Source organism: Protopterus annectens, chromosome 9.part0, assembly GCF_019279795.1.
Source record: "Protopterus annectens isolate FY-2018-M chromosome 9.part0, PAN1.0, whole genome shotgun sequence".
In the NCBI taxonomy this organism is placed as follows: Eukaryota; Metazoa; Chordata; order Ceratodontiformes; family Protopteridae; genus Protopterus; species Protopterus annectens.
Genome location: NC_056743.1, coordinates 1408080378 through 1408094313, shown reverse-complemented (window position 1 = coordinate 1408094313; position 13936 = coordinate 1408080378).

The following is a 13936-nucleotide window of genomic DNA, read 5'->3' as shown; positions in this document are numbered from 1 at the left end:
GAATAAAGTGATGGCCTTGAGATACCAGTGGAAAGTAAATCAACCATTAGAGGTCCTTTTTGCATGAGTTGGTTATCATGGTCTTGTGTGTCACTGGAAGTTCTAGAACTGACCATTGTGTCGAAAGTAACCAGTAAAGTATTCTCATGTGAAGACAAGCCAGGAGAATGAGAACAACTGCAGCAGCCATTTTTTCCCAGTACTTGGAGAACTAGTTTGGCAGAAGCTCATTTCTTCCTGACCAACAGTCATACATAATATCAAAGATAGTTTACTCGGTCCTGTGGAAGTTTTACTGTCATTGTTGTTGTGCTTATCTCTGCTCCTATGAAGACCAAGCTCTGACGTGGCTCAAGAGCAGCTTTTCCATAATTTATGGTAAAATCTAGGGAGGAACAGAGTTGCAGATCATAGTCCCTGGCTTGTAGCAGATGATTCCTGGTCGGCGAGGTTATGAGCCAGTCATCCAGACATGGAAATACTCAGAATCATTGGTGTATTAGGTGAGACACCACTACTGCCATGCATTTGGTGAACACTCTGGGGGCTGTAGTGAGACCAAATGGCAGAGATTGAAAATGGAAATGACTAGCTCCTAGCTGGAAGTGAAAGTGCCTTCTGGATCACCTTTCCATTCGTATATGGTAGTATGCATCCTGAAGGTCTATACAGCACATCCAATTGTCTTTTTCCAAGAATGGAAGAATCGACTGCAGTACCACCATTGGGAACCTGGTCTTTTTCACAGATTTGTTCAGAATGCTGAGATCCATGATGGGTCTCCAGTACCCTGTTTTCTTTGGAACTAAAAAGAACCTTGAGGAAGTTCTGAATCCCCTCTGGTCTGCCGGCACTTCTTGGATGACTCTCTTTTTTTTAGCAACTTTTGAATTTCTACGGTTGCTTGTTCCTTTTGATTGAGTGGAACATCTGGAATCTGATTCTGCGGGCCTCCCCTGCCATGAGGGTGGTGTCTTCCTTTGTTGTTTCCTCCTCTGCGTCTAGGGGAACTTTCGCCTTGTCTGTCTTGGAAAGACCTTTGTGATTTTTTTGAACCACATCTTTCCATTACCTCTCTGACCTTTGGGAAAGGGTCTAGTTAGTAGGTGTAGAAAAATGCACTCAAACAGCAAACAAGGTCTTGCCTTCCTGTTCACACCTGATGATCGCTTCTTTTACTTTTGTCCCAAAGAGAGAGGCGCCATCAAAAGGGACAGTAATGAAGGAAGACTTGAAGGGCTCCACGAAATTGTAAAGGAGCACCCAGGCCTGTCTCCTAAGAGAAATACCTGAACCCGCAGCCCTGCTCATTTCCATCTGCTGCATAAGATACGAGTCTCATGGAAGAGTTTCTGACTGAATTAAGTGTGGCAAGTTGAACGGTGACTTTATCTGATGCAGCATCAGCTACAGCTCCTTGGAGGGAGTCTGACAGTTCTTTCAACAGGTCCCTCTGTAATCCAGTAAAGTGGGTCAGATAGTTTAGCGACCGTAAGGCAAAGATCACTGAAGATAAAATGTGCTTCCCATATCTATTCATTGTCCTAGAATCTCTATTCGGAGGATGGATAAAAGAACTGGTCACAGATAGTTCTTTTTTGGTAGCCGCCACCATGACCATGGCATCACCTGCTACACCTGTAGTTAAGAAAGACTTGTTCTTAGGGGCAGTAATGTATTTATTTGGCCTCCGAGGAGTCAGTTCTGTGTAGTCTGGGGTCTCCAAAGCCTTCTGAGAGATTAAATCAGTAAGCTCATCAGAAGGAGGGGTCACCCAAGAGGTGGAAGGGTGAGACCCAAAAGCCCTCAGGTATACGGACTCCTCAGCTGACGTGGATGTGGACTGCCAGTCAGCACTCTGCTTTAACATTTCCAGAATGTCTCCAAAGGAGGCATCTTCAGGAGGTGACCGTATGGACCCATTTGCATCATGAACGGGAGTCAAGGTGCTTCCTCTTGCAGGTCCTCTTCTAAGGGACTTCCTCAGTGGGGTAGTCTGGAGAAGTTTCAGAAGAGGGGGGCGTTCCTTGCTGGCCATCCTGAGGACTGGGGCCTCTGCAGTCCTGTGGAGAGAATATATGAGAAGGCAAAGTCACTGCTGCAGAAGTGGAAGGAAGATTCGAAATAGACTGTGTCTGAGACTGGGATGTAGTCAGTACCCTCCTCATAACCTTGAAGGCACTCTTTCCTTGCTCCAAAGAACACCCTCGATCTGACAAAAGGTTGTCGGGGTCGAAGGACTCTCCAGCGCAGGAGACAGAAGCTCTGAAGCGGAGGTAGGATCCAAACTCACCTGGGCTGAAACCTCCACAGGCAGGGTCAGATCTGATGAGATCTGAACCTGCACTGAAGATCTGACCAGGGAGTGTCAGCTCCGAGAGGTCTCCTGCTCCGACTGAGCAGAAACACTTGAGGCAGAAATCGGATCCAAGGAACCAATGGATCTAGGATCCAAGGCAGAAACAAGCTAGACATCCAAATCTTCTGGCTCAGAAACCAGGGGATGGATTGGAGCAGAAGTAAGCTCCAATGTGGAATACTTCACCAGTTCCAATTCCTTTGGGTTTGGATCCAATAACATCTTGGCCAAGGCTGGTGTCTTTAGAAGCCTCTGTACTACCCTGTCCACATCATTGCCAGATAAACTCCTGGTAGACTGAGTAGAAAGGGTTGGAGACCTTGATTTGATCAAGAATGGAGAAGGGTGCCAAGAAGGTGTTGGTTCCAATGATGAAGAATGGCTCCTATATTTAAATTCAGTGGGAGCCGAAGAGGTCTGAGCTGATGGTTCCAGATGCTCCAACAAACTCTTGGATCTGGACATGACTGTCTGCTCCAAAGGTTCTGCTGAAGCAGGCAATCTTGGAGCTTTTTGTTTCTGCTCTGAGGAAGACTTTAAAGCTGAAGAAGAACGTTTTTGTGACTTGTCGGATTTTGAAAAGGTTGCGGACTCCAGAGAGAAAAAAGAGTTTTCACTAGTCCCGTTAATATGAGTTTGTTTTTATGCTCCATAAAAGCCCTTTGGTTAAATCCGTGGCAAATGGTACATGACTCTTGGAGATGAAGAGGCACCAAGCAGTACTCACAAAGTGTGTGAATCACTGAGGGGTATCTTTTTCCCACACTGTTCACATTTTTTGAAACCAAGAGGTTTCCCTTCTTGCTTCTGAGGCATTATAAGTTGAATGAAAAATACAAGGCAAACACACAGAAGCACACATGCTGGGAACATCCTCTAACTTAAATGGACGGAAGGTATTCAGGAAAAATAGAAGTATCTCTCTCTCTCTTTTTTTTTTTAACAGAAGAAATCATCCTCTAACTCAAATGGATGACAAAGAAAGGGGAAAGAGGCAACAGATGAGGATAAACGTCCACTAACTTAAATGGACATTGGTAGGGAAAGGGTATCAACACTCACTCTATAAAAAGTGAAAGATAATTGTAAGTGATACACTCAAAAATAGAGAAAGACCATCTCTAAGCTAGTATTAGACTAATAAAGACAAAAACTAAATACGCAAAGGTATTATTTGAAAAGAAAAAAAAAATGCACTTAATCCATAGCTTGCTTCAGAACCATGTTCTTCGTAGAGTGGCAAACAAGATCTGGGGAGTTAGGGAAGGGCATTATGGGTAAGGTTGAATGCAATGAGCTTTGCTGAAGGCCTCATGCTTTTGAAAAAGGCTGAGATGGATCCGATGGATCGGATCTGGCTCATCAGTGAGATAAAAGTGAGATTGACAACATCACATCGACAGTTTATAGCCTTTTTTTATGTATATCGTGCAATATCAGAAGTTCTCAATTGTTCTGCCAAGGGTTCCAAATACAAAGCAAAAAGCAGTGCAGACAATGGGCATCCCTGCCTGGTCCCATTCTTAACAGGAAAAGAGGAAGAAAGAAGTTTCTTTACTAGTACCCTAGAGGTCGCCCTACATAAAGAGATCTTAAGGCCTTAATAAATGCTTACAGGAAGCCCTAGTACGCTAACAGCTTCCATAAAAACTCCCATGATTCTCTGTCAAATACTTTCTCAGCATCAAGACTACTAATTACTAATGTATGGTTTTGGTTGGTAGCATCTTCCATAAGTAAAATTGTTTCGATTAATTTATCGAACGTGGTTCTTTCCTGTACAAACTCTGTCTTGGCTGAGTGTATCAGTTTAGCAAGTATACTAGCCAATCTAGCTGCAATAATAACCATAAACAATTTATAATCATAGCTTAAAATGAAGATATGTCTGTACAATACAGGGCTCAATCTGTTCTTGCTGGGTTTCACGATTAGTGCTATTTTAGATCCTTTCCAAGAGGCAGGTGGAGAACATCCAATCCTAATACAGTATACAGCTTACTAAAGGCCTGCATGAATCCTTCCAGTTTGCAGATTGCCACAGGGAGGCCATCCAGTCCTGGAGAATTCCCATTTTCCAACTGGCATAACATATCTGAGATTTCTGTTGTGGTAAAAGGGGCAACTAAAATCATAGTTTCCTCTGATTAAAGTATATTTAATCTCAAGGACTTAAAATAATTATCTATCTCAATAACTCTCGGGAGCTAACCCTATATTATCTGTATAGAGCTGTGTACAGTAATCTCTAAACACCTAAATTATTTTCTTAGGATCATTACAATTCTTACCAGTTCTCTGATTTCTAAGTTGTAGGATATATATTTCCAAATCCTGCCTCCTCAGCCTCATCAAATTAGATATTGAAGAATATTTTTTTTATTTTAAAGACTTAGCTGCTTGATCTGCTCTGTAATAAAATAAATTGTCCAATTTTTTTGTATCCATATAAATCTTTCACAAATCCTTTTTCCCTGTACAGTCTGGTATTACAAATGGTTACGTTTTTCTGAATCCTTTTTATTTTATCAAGTGTCGAGTTCTGTTGATATTAACTTGAAGACACAAGTAAGCATACAAAGCTTTCTTAAAGCCTTCCCAGTCTGTACTGACATTATCTTTCAAAGTTTCCTGATTTTTAGCCTCCTGTGTACAAAGGCCATACATTGTTTTTCATATTCCCAGTTACTTATATAACATAGAATGTATTATTTTCCTCCTACTATTATCAACAGTGAACAAACAGAACCCTACCATAAATGAGGTTTGAACAGAAATCTGAATAGGAGAGATTCCTAATGACAGCAGGTACTGCACAGCTTTGTGAGGAACTAAACTGTTAGCAGTTCTTGAGAAGACAACAGAAAAAAAATGAATTAAACATATACGTTTGTGGAGGTAAACTCATACAAGTATGTGTATCTAGCATCCCATACACATGTTCAAAACTTTTTCAAAAATTTTCCACTAGGTAAGAAAGTATTTTCTAGGGTCAGATGACCACTCATTAAGGATAAAACATTGTTAAAATCTCCTGCTGCCCAAAATGATATCCCACTCTGAAAAGTCACCTACACCCTCAGAAAAAAAAAAAACACCTTACTGGAGTACCAGGTGGCATATAGACATTCACTACTGTAGTCTAATCTACAGGGAAACAATCTGCCCTTAATCAAAATATACGTCCCCTGAGGATCAGACACACTTTTTTGATATCTCAAAGGGAGTATCCTTCCTAACCAAAGTTAATGTGCCTATTTTACACCCCTAGTCATTAGCTGACCAATAGTTGTGATTATATATGCCCCATAACAATGCTTGCAATTCTTGTCCTGTCAGGTGTGTTTCTTGTAAATAAATGAAATGGTGCTTCAAATATAGATATATAAAAATAACAGTGTTTTTGCTAGTCTCCAATCCCATCCACATTCCAAGCTAATTAAGAGAAATCATACATGCTTCAGTATATGTTAAGTAATTCACCACTCACCAAGCAGTTGCTACCTTATTATTCTATCTATGAATATATCACTATAAGCAGCCCATCCTACCACTATTCCATAGTTTGAGACCCAGAAAACAATTATATGCCATCTGTATTCTCCTTGTGACTGTCTACCCAACCGGCACTGTTCAGCCAAAGCAAACAACACTACTAACCCTAAATATGAAATATTAACAACTATAATAAATATATAATGACTGCCTACCACTTGTGAGAGAGGGTGAAATAATCACCCATAGAAGTAAGAACAAACACATTCACTTCAATTTTAACTGTAGTACGAAAACAGCCAACGGTTAAGGATCTAAGTGCTCCACCTCAAAGATCCCATAAGTCTCTGTAAGCACATCAAAGTCCCATAAATTTAATGAAGCAATAATAAAAAAACAAAATACTAAGCTAGTTTCCTCAGGAAGTCAGCCCACTTTCTTTAGTAGTGCATCATTACCATTCTTTTGTTGCTAAGTATATAGTTATACTGTCAATTGTGCATTCAAGACAGAATATGCAGCCATGTGCTCTGCTTTTTATCACACTGCCATCTTTCTTAAAGAAACAGGAACAGGTTCTGTGTTCACTCAGTTATGATTATAGACCAGCCACCAGGTTTAAACACTGTTAATAGTGTTAAACCCTTACTGAAAGACAAACATGTATTACTTAATTACTCTATAGATGAACTTTTTATGTGTGCTTTGTGTGTGTATTTCACGTGCTTTTTGTGTGTGCTTTTATTAGTGTATACTATCATATCATAACTGATAGTTTATACTTTATATATTGAAACAATTTTAAGAGAAATTTATTCCATTTATTTTTTTAATTCTGTTAAATTATTCATGTTATATCATGTAATATGGTCTGGCATCCTGATAGGCTGGCTGTGATTATTTAAACCGTGTTTCATTATTTATTTTTTAAACACACTGAAGAATAGTCTGTATGACTTGAAAGCTTTGTTAAACTCTGTGATAGTGGATTACTGTTTTTTCTTTTTTTTTTTCTTTTAGATTTGTGCTATTCTCCTGTGTGGTCCATTTGGCTTCCCTGCAGTTTGTTGTTCTTTTTTTTCTGAACTTTCAACACCAGTGGATAGAGAAGCTAACATTTCTTTTTGTTTAATTAGGCTTCTTTCACTGCGGGTCTGATCTCCTTGTAAAAATCTTGCTCCACAAACACTCTACTCTCCCTTGCCTCCAATACTTACCCAGGGATCCATACTTCACTTAATACTGCCTCTTTTACAAAACAGTTGAGCAGACAAACAAGTATAGGACAAAGTTAAATATTCTGTGCTGACTGAGAGGTTAGTATCCTGTATGCGTATCCTGTATGCTCTTGGTATGACAATGTCCTTTTGCAAGATACTGGTCCATTCTGATAACAGACAATACCAATTGCTTGCATTTAATCCTCACTAAGTGGTCTGGTACACTGATCAGTCTAATGTTACTTCTATGTCCTCTGTCTTCCAAATCCACAATTTTGTTTTCCAGATACCGAATCTGTGAACCTGCTAACTGCAGGAGTTGCTGAAGATTTTTAATATCAGAGCCATGTACCTTAAGTTGATCTTAGTGTTCTGTCACTGCTGTCACTAATCCTTGCATCTTCACCTCTGACTTTACTATATACTCATTCAAGGTCGTGTTCACCTTCTGCATTTCCAGCATAAGTGTGTCAATCTTTTTGTCCATTGCTTCCATGGTTATACCACTTTCATGACGACAAGACAGAGCAGACTAGAAAGAGCAGACTAGAAGTTATTAATGACAAAGTCTTGACAGTGTTTACCACATGTAGCACTCAAAAAAATCCTTTAAGCATTATTCGTCTTGTGGGATGCTTTTCAAGACATCCACAAACCTGCTTTAATATTTGCTGTGAAAAAGGGGACTACTTGCCTAATTTCAACCTTGATAAAGTTTATAACCAATTTTTCATGTTTATTTTGCAGGGATAACAGAGACCTAAGGTAAGCTTCTGAAGCGCAGATTTTCCAGACCCTTCTGCCTCTTTGGTGGCAGCCATGAAATGGCCCCTCTTTGCCATAGGGTGCCCATCTGATAAGGAATCAAATGATAAACATTGAGATTTTCTAAACCAGAGACTCCAGATAACCTTTTATCCTTCTGGCTCCTAGAAAAGGACCACTGAGGGGGGTCAACACATATACCCACAGCATACAATATTCTTCCTTCCTGTTCATTCTTCAGCAGAGTTTCTTTAAACTTTGCATCAACCAGGGATAGTCCATCACAAGGGGAATTAGTGAAGGATGCTTTGAAGATGTCAGCAAAGTCACACAATCCCAACTAGGCATGTAGGTGCAAAGTAATGCCAGTGTGTGCTGCTCTAGCTGCCTCATCAGTTGCACTGTGAAGCAGCTTCATGGACAGATTACTAATGGCCAACAAAGTAGAAAGCTGAGTTTCAATCTGTTTCTTAGTGTCCAGCGTCAGTGGCCAGCAGAGGGAATCCAATGATTGCTTAACCAGGACCACCTGGAACATGGTCACGTGAAATATGTAATTTAGCACCTTCAGGGAAAAGGTTCCCAAGGCGTAAACCTGCTTTTCAAAAAAGTCTGAGTTCCTGCACTGCATGACAGGATGAAGGACTATGAAGCATTCCACAGAAAACACAGAATCAGTCAGAGGGCCCTTGCTCAAATAGGGCCTGTCCTTGGGCAGTCTCAAAATCTTGTATGTCTTGCATGAGATGGACTCTAACAGATCAGGTTACCGTCATGGCCTATCTGCAGCTAGGTTGTTTAGACAGTCAGTGACAGGGACCACTCAGAAAATGTGTGGGGGGCATACGCCTCAAACAACTTTTCCTTTTTTGGGAAAGTGAAGCTAGTAGGCCAAGTTTCCCTCTGATGCATTAATTCTAGGAACTTCTGAAAGCTGAAATTCTCAAGGGAAGGAGACCTCACATTCTTGAGGTCTGTATCCAGTGTGAGTGATTCTACAGGGGAATCAATGTGATTCCTTTTGCACTGACATTTTCTGGCAGCATGGAGAGAGTCATCCGAGGACCAAGAAATGTGCCTAGAATCTTGATGAAAAACTGGTTCAAGGCATTTGGAGCTGGTGAGTCCTTTGGACTGAAACTAAAGACTCAAGGACACAGATGGTGCCTGAGAGTGGAGCCAAAACCAACGGAGCATGTCTTTCTTTAATTGAAGGATGGGTAATATTACAGTACAGTGTGCTGGATACACAGCTGGCATTGAGGGATAAGATCCTACTGACAGTGATATGGGATGTCCCTGGATGGATTTCAACTCTGTAGCCAAAAGCACCAAAAGGTGTGCCAGGAAGGGATTAGAAACAGAAGCTGGTGGGCCAACCCAATTCACTCTTGAGAGAGAGGGGGAATAGGATGAATGACTTGCCTATCTCAGCCCTAATGAATGTCTTCATCATTTATTGCCAATCAATATCAACATCACTCTTGGTAGACCTTATAGTCCTAAGGAAAGAAACTGAGAGAGATCTCAAGCCGAGGAATCAGAAGAGTTCCCTCACTGAAGAACTGCTGTTAGTTTGCGTTTCTCTGAAGGGATGTAATTACAACAGCTTCCGTGTCAATGGGGGCCTGAGTATAGTATTTTCTGAATGGACTGGAGCTATGGGAATAGAAAGTGGTGACAGTTTTGTTAACTTTGGTGCAGCAGGAGGAGGAGGAGAGCATTTAGCTTGCCTCTTTCTTTTTTCTTTCCTTCTCTCTGTTTATGCCCTTCTCTCTTGATCTGTCTTTGTCCTTTTCTTTCTTTTTTTTTTGTTCTCTCTCTAGAAAAAGACTTATTCTTGGCCGCATCACTTGCTGGGACAAGAAGGCCCTTTAAAATGAAGTTGCCATTTCTCTCAATGACAGAACAAGGAACAAAGGGTTTGCAAATGTTACATTATTAAATGTGTATTCCAGCCCAGGAACACAGTGCAAAGCTCATGAGTGTCATGGGGTGGAATTTTCTGCCTGCCCCTGGATCAAGTGTGGAATATGGAAACTTCTTCCATTATTACTAAACATAGTAAATACCAATGATATTCATGAAAAACAGCTATCAGAAACATGAAAAAAATCTTAATAACAGAAAACAAAGTGAAGGTTAGGAAAAAAAAGATAAATTTTTCCTGTTAGAGGTGCTATTACCCCGGGAACTACTACCCCATTAGCCTGACGAGCCTGGTCTGCAAGGCCATGGAACGTATCATCATGGAACTCAAACAAAGACATTGGTAATCTCCAAACTCTGGACCCTACCCAGTTCGGGTTTGTAAAAGGCAGATCATGTCTCCTAAACCTGACTGACTTCTTTGAAGCAGTCACCAAAGCCATAGATGATGGTAAGGTGGTTCACACAGCTTATCTAGATCTCGCCAAGGCTTTCGACACCATCGCCCACTCTGGTATTATAGATAAGCTCACTAAACTAGGTATAAATCCCTATGTCAGAAGATGGGTTGCCAACTGGCTCATGGACAGAACCCACACTGTGAATGTAGCAGACTCCAAATCCGACTTCAGACCACTAACAAGTGGAGTACCACAGGGTTCAGTCATGGGTCCTCTCCTGTTTGGTATCTACTTCTCTGAAGTACAGGCTAACACAGAAGGTCTTTGGCTAATAAAGTTTGCAGACGACTGAAAACTAGGAGCCATAATTAAAACTCCTAACGATGTGGACATCCTACAAAAGGGCCTCACTGAGACAGATGCCTGGTGTCAAAGCCATGCCCTGAAGCTCAATACTAAAAAGTGTATTGTCATCCCCTTTGGTAAAAACTCTGTTTACATGAACTACCACATAGCTGGTAGTCTACTTAACGCTGAAAATGTGATGAGACCTTGGGACACAGGTGGACAGTAGTCTCTCCTTTGATAATCACATTGCCACAGTGGTCAGGAAATCCTTCTACGTGGCTCACCTCATCACAAAAGGTTTCTCATCCAGAAAAAAAAAGAGGTCATTGTTCCCCTCTACTCAACACTCATTAGACCCATTATAGAGTACAACGCCCCTTTTGGTATGTACCTCACAAGACATCTACAACAACTGGAAAGGCCACAGAAATACCTCACAAAGAGGATTACTGGCCTAAAACAGATGCCCTACGCAGACCGTCTCAAAAAACTCCAGCTTTACTCCATCACATATCGCCTACTCAGAGGTGATCTCTGCCTAACATACAAAGCTATGTCAAACCCAGAGCTGTTGGACATGCTCCACTTAAAGAAATTTCAATCCCACCGAGCTACACGCTCTAGGGACCTAAACCTTGTCACCACAATAAACAGAACATGCTGAAGGGATAGATTCCTGTCCCAGAGACTTCCCATAATCTGGAACAGACTACCTATCTATGTCAAACAGAGCTCCTCATTAGCACTCTTCAAGAAAAATCTTGATGATTGGATGGGAAATAGGAAATTCACCGCAGGGATCACTTCTGTGGCTCTGCTCGACAGGGGCACAGGAAAATAATTTCCTTGGGTGGCGAAAGCCAGGGTACATTTTTGGCTAGGCTTATATAGGCCCTAGGGCCAATAGCATAGTACCTACCTATGAACCTATAATGAGTAAGGAATCAGGTTTAGGTAGGCCTCACAATAACAAACGAGAGGAGGCAGAAATTGAAGGAAAACTGTAAAAGAAATCTAATACGCAATGTCAGGAGAAACTTTGACTAATAAAACTGTATTAGCTAGCTGTAAGAAAGAAATTGCTCATATCTGAGCTATACAGATAAATCCTGGAGGATCATCTCTTTTACAAATGGTGGCAAACAAGTTATGTGGAACACTAGGGGTACACTGCATTATGAGAAAGAAGAGGAGTATGAAGCACTGGAGAAGCATCTGTATAGAAAGTTGCTGGTTCAGGTCTGCTACAAGGGCATAAAATCCACTAGAAGAAACTGATGGAAAGGACAATACAGAATCCCATGTTGGTCCACTAAAAGATATCTTGTCATCTATGTGTCCCAGAGTTTTATGTTCATTTTTGTTGCATTTTACTACATAAAAATGGTTTAGATTATCTTTCTGTATGACACACTAATAAACAATTTCATGTGGGCTACACACAAAGAAAAAATGTGAAGTGCACATGACATCCTGCAATTTACTGCTTTCGTATTAATAAAATGCCTCTACTACAAAACATGCTACAACTCAGCAATAATGCTAAAAGTTTTTTTTTTACTTCAAGTGAGCTACAGGAAAAGACTGATAGCACATTATTTTAGTATTCCATTTAAAAGACTGCATCTAAAGAATGTAGCACCTTCAAATGCAGAACAGCAGCATCAGTATTAGAAAATGAATGAAATGTCTGGTATTGGGATATGTACCATTGATCTTTGCTGTTCCAGCAAATAAGTGAAGGTGCAACCTCTGAATCCAATGAAATTGCAATTACTACTGCTACTACTAATACTACCACTACTACTACTATGTAATCTATTCCAATAAGTTTCTGTAGAGGGCATAACCTAACTTTCAAATGGCAAGATAAGTACAATTATGCAAGTAAATTTACCATAACAGTAGATATTCAAATAGATCAATGCTGCAGTAGTCTAAGCTATATGGGATATCTTGCCAAGGACCGGACCAAGCAGCCAGCTTCCAAAGCTTTAGGGTACCTTCCACAGGGTCTAGCCACTGCCCTGAATGAGGAAAGCAAGATAAAATTAATGGCTAGGGCACCAAAACTTCAGAGCTTTTTTGCCTCTGAAGGAGGAGGCTAGAGCCTGTCCAGTTAGGATACATACTAAAAACTCAAACTTTGGCATAAAAAAAGCAAAGATAGAGAGATGACTGGAGGGAGGGAGGGTGTGGCTACTGCATCAGTGATCTATTTAAACATTTACTGTTATGGTAAGTTTACTTAAACAATAGTACTATGTTCATCATTAGATCACTGCTTGCAATAGCCAATATTATATGGGACAAATACAACAGCTTAGAAATTAAGGGAAAAGGAAGAGGAAGATGGGTTAGTGTGTAGGAGCCCTTGGAGAATAGTCATAGCAAAGCCTGGTCTGGATCTACAAGTAAGTCGAATTTGTAGTGCTTGGTAAAGGTGTGTAGAGGTGACCATGACTTTGTCTGGAAGTGACTTGTTAACGTGAGAATAACACAAAGCAGTAGCGTGGGACAACCACTTAGAGACCGTCTGTTTAGACATTGCTTGTCCAGGTTCAAAGAAAACAGTGTAAGTTTTTCCAGAATAAAATTAAGATCCCAAGAAGGAGCCACTTACCTTCAACGATGGGTTTATGTAAAACCCCTTTCAAAAACTACATCACTTGACGTAGAATAGAAAGAGGGGATCAACAGGCAACATGCAGATATGGTTGAGGGATGAATCTTGATAGAAGAGTAAGAAAGATGAAGGGCTAATAACTCACACAAGTACTGAAGAATCACTGCAGTCTGAGCTTTAAAATGGTCCTATTATTGATTTGGCACTGAAAAGAAAATCTTTTCCATTTATCCATACACAATTTTCTAGCAGCAGGTTTCTTTACTCTCTTCACACCTCCTGCATACCATCAGAAAACAGGTGCCTAAAATTTTATCATCGAAGCAGTCATTTTAAGAAGCAAAGGTGGGATCTATCAAATAAACCCTGTCCTGTGTGAGTAAATCCATTCTTTGAGGAAGCTTGTGGTAACTGCCCTTGGCAATTTTCAAAAAGAATGGAGAACCACTGCTGACTGCACTACAACTGAGTCAACTGCAATTATCTTTGGGAAGTCCTTCTCTATCTTTAGAAGAACCCTGGTTATTACAGGAAAGGATGGAAAATCATACAGGAATATTCCAGACTACGTGAATGATAAGGCAAATCGTTTATTAATAGCAATGGATGAGCATTTTATTTCTGACAAAATGTAGGTAGCATGGAAGAACAGGTTGATCTGAGTCTTTAATTCCCAGGCTACCATAGCTAGTCTGCAAAGGTGATAGGAACTGGATGCCCCTTGTCTATGTACCATATCACTGTCGTACTAAATGTGATTACCAGCAGTGTGAAACAACAGTCATCCATCATC